The following is an 8565-nucleotide window of genomic DNA, read 5'->3' as shown; positions in this document are numbered from 1 at the left end:
TGCGTCCTTCTTTCACGCGGAGAGTACATCCTGCACTCTGTGACGGTGATCATTCTTGAATGATCAGAAGCCCTCTTATTACTAATTCATGTCATCTTCAACGCTTCAACACAAGCATGCTGATTTCCCATCATTTGGTTAGCTAAGTGAGTTTCGCCTTCATTAAGATTTTTTCCTCGTATGTGCAGCTGTAAACATATTTGAGCAGATTGCGATCGACACTGCCCTGCTTCCATGCTAGAATGCGGAGGTGATGATGCACAACAGCGAATGCGGAGATGATTATCCGTGAGGCTATCCTGGTTCATCAACGTTCACTTGTCAGTTTTAATCGATACCCAACTGTGAGAATCTTCAATGATTTTGGGTTTTTAGTAAAATCGTTTTTGATACTAAATAAAATCTGCGAAATACCAAAATTGGAAAGATTACGAAATATCTTTCAGTTGCCGAATCCCTATGACAACTATTTGGCGTCGAGTTGGCTCCATAAATGGCAAGTTTTCTTGGTGTGGCCGCTGTAACAGGGCTCGAGAGACGTACCCTACAGAGATAACCAACACATTGGGCCGATAATGTTCTACTATCTGACTCTGCACATCATTTACTCAAGTTTAATCTCTTCACACTCGTATAGAGAAGACCTTTTTAAATTTCCTAGTACCTGTTGCTTGGCGATCATATTTAACTAACTAACTAACTCTATGGCTTATGAAACATGGATGTTCAATGCCGCGTTCACAAAAGTTCTCCACTGACTTCTATCCTTAGCCAACTGGATCCAGTTTCTACTCTGTATTCCTATCTCTGCGAGAGCAATCTTAATATTGACAATCGATCTGTGTCTAGGTCCTCCTAATGATCGTTTTCCGATTGGTCTTCCAGTTAAGACTTTGAAAGTGTTTCCACTTTATTCCATCCTAGCTAGATGACCTGTCCACCTAAGCCTCCTAGACTTGATGACCCTAACAATGTTGGGTAAACCGTATAAATTATGTAGTTGCTCGTTACGTTTCGGCCATTCCCCATCCCCGTTTCTCTTGGGTCCGAATTAGTGCTGTTGAATTTTTGTGACATTTGCGGTTTTCGGTTTTTGAGAAAACCGATTTTCTGAAAACTGAAAACCGCAAATGCGGTTTTCAAAACCGAAACCGCAGATGCGGTTTTCAAAACCGAAACCGCAAATGCGGTTTTCAAAACCGAAACCGCAAAAGCGGTTTTCGAAACCGAAACCGCAAATGCGGATTTCCAAACTGAAACCGGAAAAGCTCTTTTCGAAAGCGAAAGCCGCCCGAAACCGTGTTTGCGGTTTTATAAGGGATTGTCCTTTTCAAAGCAGAAACAATGTTTGCTGTTTTTAATTACACCTTTTAACAATTGTGAAAGCATCTATCGATTGAGACAAATATATTGATTTATATGTGTGTTTTAACTTTTTTTATTTGCTCCAAGATTATTATGGTAATATGTGCAGCACAGTGCGAAAGGGATAATTCGATGGTTGTACAAGTCACAGCTAAATTAGGGTGACAAATACTGACGTTCGATCCTTAGCTTTATATATATATATATATATAGTTATTTCTTTGAAGACACTTTAACTGTACTTTTCGGCTGCAGGGAAGCAAACTGGACCCCACCTGATTTTCATATATGTTGTAAATTAGACCACCAGGAACACGAATCTGAAGGAATTTTGACATTTCGAATGTCGGAACTCGAGATATCGAACATAAATTGACCATGGAAGCAAACTGGACCCCACCTGATTTTTATATATTTTGTAAAGTAGACCACAAGGAACACGTATCTGAAGGAATTTTGACATTCCGAATTTCGGAACTCGAGATATTCGAACATCAAGTGAAAACGGAAGCAAACTAGACCCCAACTGATTTTTATATATTTTGTAAACTAAACCACGAGAAACACGAATCTGAAGGAATTTTGACATTCTGAATTTCGGAACTCGAGATATTCGAACATAAAGTAACCAGGAAGCAAAAAGGACACTATTTGATTTTTATATATTTTGTAAACTGGACCAAAATTAGCAATTATCTGAACGAATTTTGACATTCCGATTTCCCGATCTCGAGATACTAGAACTTATACAGTAGTTTTATGTAATATGTATAAAAGTAACGAAGAAAGTTCTGTCGCTTTTTGACCTATCACTTAGAGCATAGATATGTCACCAAAGACGTACCTGGAAGATCAAAAATAGTACCCATCAGTATCAATGACCTTCTGCCAACGTTCGGGATGGGCATGGATTCCTTCGCGGTAGAACTTGGTTTGCCGTGAAGCGAAGAAGGTATCAAGTGCATTTAGCACCTCTACTACGGAGTTGAACTGGAGTCCTCTAAAGTGAGTGTCCAAGGAAAGGAACAGGTGATAACCGCACGGTATAATGTCCGGACAGTATGGCGGATGCAATAGTGTTTCCCATTCAAGGTGTAGGATGGTGTTCCGGCTCATTCTAGCTATGTGGGGCATAGCGTTGTCCCGTAATGGGGGAACCCCTTAGCGATTGAGAAGTGTTGGCTCCAGGGTTTTGAGTTTTTCTTGAACACGGCTCAACTGCTGACAGTAGACAGTTGCATTGATGTTCTTCTCTGACCGCCCGGTAGCAGTTCCCGATGCACGATGTCGTGAGCAGTCCACCAAACACACAGGAGAACTTTCTGGCCCGGAAACAAACCATCTGGGACACATAGACCCAACTTGTAGTGCTTCCCAAATTGATGGAGTGCTGGCGAATGGTTTCTCGACTAACATTGAATGTTAGCACCAGTTCCTCACATGTCTGTTCGGCTCAATTGCTACCTCAAGATCCTCATTTTGTACATGTGTTGGTCTTCCGGCACGTGTGGTGCGTCTTTCGTGAGTGTTTCGTCACCGTTCTTAAACTTGATAAACCACCCTTGCACTGTCTGCGTAATCACGACACCCTCACCAAAGGCCTGAGGTATCTTCCGCCCCGCTACAGTGGCGTTTGATCCAAGTTGGAATTCGTACAGTATACACGACCCTATGACGCTCTGTGGAGGTTCCATATTCACTCCGTCCTTACATACGTTTACGTTGTAACTGAACTTCCACAACCAGGTAGAATGTCGGATATACCCACACCAACAACTGACCTTCGCCTTATCTCCATTCGCATTAAACTCACGGTATGAGGGTCAATTTTACACAGAATTCCACAAAAAGCGACAGAACTTTCTTGGTTACCTTTATATATCTCTCAGGACATAATATGTTTCGTATAGAGAATATTGTGTTCTTTTTCATATAGCGTCTATATTAAACTTTAAGTTTTAATATCTCGAGTTCCGGAAATCGGAATGTCAAAACGCCTTCAGATTCGTGTTCCTCGTGATCTAGTTTACAAAATATATAAAAATCAGGGGAGGTCCAATTTGCTTCCCTGCATCCTACTTTTCAAACGAAACAGTTTTCCAGAGTGTACATTTTGCTTCAAACTGAGTTCTGCCCTGGCTAAGAAACGTAAATTCGCTTCTATAAGAGTATTTAAGGTTACACTTGAAATTGTCGTTCGGCATTCTTGTAGCTTGTGAAGGTATGAATAATTCAAGTATGTTTGTTACAACATCTACAAACGAATATTCATTCGTATAGAACCTCCAATACATTACATAGAAAACACATGAACTATACAAAGAAAACCATTGTGCATTAGAGCAGATCTCTTATTAGCAAATGATTCTGCACACGCGCACTGCTCAGATAGCCCAGAGCTTGAGCCTGAGCGCGAGTCCAAATTTAACTCAATCGCGATTGAGATTGTCAAAGGTGTAGCGGTTTACGTTGAATATACCATACCAACACTTTATCAACTAAGTCCTCTTAGATTTTTCTCCAATCCCAAAAAGCGGGTGGTTTTTCGTGATTAAGATATGTTTAAGCGGGGGACGAATATATAACCTGAAAATCGGGTGGTACCCGCTAAAATAGGGTAATAAGCCAACACTCAATAGAAATAAGGTATATCCCTATTTAAGATCACTACACATGCAACTCATGCAATTCAATTTGAAATATCATCCACTTAGACTGACATCTTTTATATTATTATTACTCTTTCCCCATATTTTTAAAAATAGTACTGCCATTCTTTCTTTTGTTAACAAAAAGGCACCACCTCCCTTTCGTAATATAAAGAAAGAGAAAAAAAAGAAAGAAAATCTCTATCGCAATACACAATTTTATTGTTGATTTGTTGCCACTCCGATAAATATGAATGTTGTGGTTTTGCATGTGTCAACTGGCTTCTTATCACAAGTCCCAGACACCTGCAATAGTTTATACTAGACGGAAACACCGATCATATTGTATTCTGTATCTTTTTACTTCCCAATAACGATAGCCGTGCCTCTTTGAGAAATTGCAACTTATTTTTTTTTTATTCTGCCAGTTCTAAAAGTATAGAATTTCCCTACACTTTAGGACATTTTAAGAAAAAATACCTTCTTTTCCTTCTGCAAATTTTGATCATTTTTCCCTAAGCCGTCGAGGGAAATTTCCCTCCATCTGGCAACTGAGAGCCGGTGTGGGGAAAGATTCTTTGCTGTTTTCTTGTCGTTACTTGATATTAGTGCTGTAGAATTTTTGTGACATTTGCGGTTTTCGGTTTTTCAGAAAAAACCAAAACCGCAGAAGCGGTTTTCAAAACTGAAACCGCAAATGCGGTTTTCGAAACCGAAACCGCAAAAGCGGTTTTCAAAACCGAAACCGCAAATGCGGTTTTCAAAACCGAAACCGCAAAAGCGGTTTTCAAAACCGAAACCGCAAAAGCGGTTTTCAAAACCGAAACCGCAAATGCGGTTTTCAAAACCGAAACCGCAAAAGCGGTTTTCAAAACCGACATTTCGGTTTTATGAAATTTCACTTTTTTCAAAAACCGGTTTTCGGTTTTTTCAAAAACCGATTTCGACAGCACTAGTCCGAATAGTCGTCTCAGGATCTTGTTCTCAAATACTTTCAGTCTATGTTCTTCCCTCAGAGTAAGTGACCATGTTTCGCAACCATATAGAACAACAGGCATGATTATGGTTTTATATATTTTAAGCTTCAAATTCCTCAACAGAATTCCCGACGACAAGAGATTTTGAACTGAATAATAACATGAATTCCCTGCTTTTAGTCGACATTTTAATTTCTTCGTGAATATGATTTTCGTCTGTTAATATTGATCCTAGATATTTGAAAGTACCCACTTTATCAAAAGTACTATTTAACGTTTTAACGCATTTATAATTTGCTGTATCACGGTCCCGACGCACTTCCATGTATTTAGTTTTCTTAGCATTTACTTCTAAACTCATGTCCCTGCAAGCGTTTAATAAGATCTCTGCATTTCTTTCTATTGTTCTCCTATCATCCCCTATTAAATTTACATCATCAGCATATTCCATAACCTGGTGAATACCCTTCAACTCCAGGCCCTGGTTGCTTTCTTTGATTTTCCTTAAAGCGTATTTCATTCAGAACAACGACCGGTAAACTACACGTCTTCAGGTTACACGCTCTTGGTTCGTCCGGGATTAGGAGAGTTTCATCGCTGACGAATTTGAGTGATAGTCTTTTTGTTTCGTACGTGCTTGTGCTCTTTCATCATGGCAGTTGACTTCACGAAGGCTAGACCTTCGATTCTAATCACACACCAAACAGCACAGAAGTCCCCAGGAGTTCTAGCAAGTGTTTCGAGCGTTGTACACTTTAAAATGTTGTACAAACAGTTCTAAAAGTGAGAATTATGTTTCATGTTCCTTCGTCATAGACGAAGACAATTCAGAATTTAGTTTGCATAGCCTGTGTTTGATGTTCACTGCTGAAATAACAACATTTAAATCTGTCCTCGGCCATGCTCTTCTACTTTCGCTACGTTGTGTGCTTATCTGTATTAACTCTCAAAGCGATAGCATGAGTCTACAAAATGTCTGTAGTAAAAATTTCCCAGCGCAAGATACACTTGTGAGAAACCATCAGCTACAGCAGCACTGCTCTGTCGTTGTTATCTGCCGAATGCCGGATCATGTCAGTATCATCAAGCACAGCAACCAAGAATGCCACATTGACAGAGGTTGCACTAGAACACTCTCTTCTGCGCTGTTATCTTAGTAGATATTTCCTTCAAAGGATGCACTATCACTGGAAGCGTCATAGCGCAGTGGATGATACCAATTGTGACTTGCATTCATCACGAAACAGTGGTGCAGGTCACAGAGGCCAAGTAACGCAACCACTTTGGATAGTCAGATTTGGAGAATTCTAGTCTGTTTGTGACTCATTTGCTTCAAGAATTTCGTCTACGTTTTCTCCAAGAATTTTGTTGTAACTATACTTCGGAATTGAAACTACATGTGATACACGGTACACTCCGCATCAAAAAAATTGCGACACCTAACGCCGTGCAGCTAGGCCACCCAATATACACCTTCTTATCCCATAATCGTGTCTGGTAGAGAGATCCCCTCTCTCTCCTTTCTTCTCTCCCGTACTAAAATTAGCTAACAACATGAACCCAATTCTAATTTCAAACTACACATGTATTAGTATCGATAAAATGAAATAACAAAACCGAGACGAAACAAGATACATAAGTTGATTTAGGGAGAAACTGAAACGCACATAATGAAAAATTGAAACCAATGAATGTCTATTACACAGAGGTTCAGAAACGAGCCAGAGAGAGAGAGAGAGAGAGAGAAGGCGAGAGAAGGCGAGAGAAGAAAGGGAGAACAGATAAAAATGTGGAATTTTAAACTTAACAGGAAAAGAACCTAACATTATAAGGTTCCGTTACCAGAAATCCAACAGTAATATAGAAATAACGTTTGTTTTATATATTTTTTCAGGACTGTTCGAATATGTAGAGGATGCTTGAAACATTCATTAGTCCCTTTTATAAAGGATAGCATATTCAATTTTCAGTAGAATTGTAGATCTCACAGACACATCTAAGATAATGTCAACAGTTTAACACACATGCTTTGTTTCTGCGTGGTTCGGTTGTAAATTCGGTAGTGTTCATTGGACGTACTGATGGAAACTACATTCTAATAAACCCAGTAGGTAGCGTAGGTCTTATCTTCCATTGCAGACTACTAATGCAAAGTGAACAAAAAAAGGAAAACGAAAAGAAAAAGGAAGAAATAAAGATAAAATGAATGATTGCTATTTTGCTGGTAAATTTTTATTAGAAATATTTTATATGAAAAGTCCAAACCGTATCATAATGAAAAGTAACAAATGTTCAAATGGAAAATTGGATGTTCCTTATAGATGGAGCAGACCTTCCATGTTTCAAATTTCAACGTGAATAAATCACAAAAAAATAAACACACTGCTGAACAAGACTGCACTTATTTAATATAAAAACACATTTACACATGACGTTTCGATCTTCTAGCCAAGATCCTCATCAGACGTACATTGAGTGATACCTCAGTGTACGTCGGATGAGGATCTGGGCTAGAAGATCGAAACGTCACGTGTAAATGTGTTTTTATATTAAATAAGTGCAGTCTTGTTCAGCAGTGTGTTTATTTTTCTGATTTTATTCGCAAGACGTTGACTATGATTGTGTATCAGAATAAATCACATTCAATTATAACATGGAAACAAATTCGTGTCGAACTAGTAAAAATAACATTTTGTTTTCAAATAATCAAAGAGGTTATCATTTTCTAGTCTTTTCCGTAGATTTATCTGTACCGAACATCCAGCATCACTTTCATCTCTTGCGAATATAACGTTGTAATTTGCACAGAGAGAATTAACACGCTTAGAGCAAAAACGGATCGTAGTGTCAGTCGGATGATGTTGGTTAGCTAATAGACCACAACGGGATCGAGGATTCAAACTCATAGTGACTCGGTAATTCGACTGAGACTCGGTAACCCAGATGATAAAAAATATATTTTGCTTATTCCCTTGCGTTTAAACAGTATTTCCTTCAGAGATGACCAGGACTGGAGATGTTATGTCCAGAGCACGAAAAACTCGACGCTGAAGTTGCCAGTTAACCCAGATATGCCTACCGTCCTTTTAAAAGGACACTCTGCAATACTGATTTTAAGGCGTCCTCGTCTATGCTCTATCAATCCAATGTGCTTTCTACTGGCCCTTTTTAAGCACACCCCCTCCCGGTGAAACTGGAAGTGTTTTTCTTTTGCCTGTTTTCGTCATAAGACAGTAATATGAACTAAAATAAAAACATTAAAACAATTAATAGTAGAACTTTTTTCAGGCATAACTGAGTTAATTACATTCTCCAGACCACGTCTATCCTTCTCTTGATCAGTTTTAACTTTGGAACACGCACACGCACTTCATGTACGTGAGAGAGAGGGGGAAAAGTGAAAGATGTAACGATAGGATAGGGAAACGTCAGGAAACAGAGAAAGAGAGAGAGAGAGAGAGAGACGAATATAAATATGAAACATACTTATCATTACAGTGTATGATGAAGAACGACCACACTGTTTATTGGAATTCTTGCCAGTGATGCTTTGTAAGTTCTCCAACAGAAGATAA

Source organism: Thermobia domestica, chromosome 14 (assembly GCF_964235325.1).
Source record: "Thermobia domestica chromosome 14, izTheDome1.hap1.1, whole genome shotgun sequence".
Taxonomy (NCBI): domain Eukaryota; kingdom Metazoa; phylum Arthropoda; class Insecta; order Zygentoma; family Lepismatidae; genus Thermobia; species Thermobia domestica.
Note: the sequence above shows the minus strand (reverse complement) of the source record.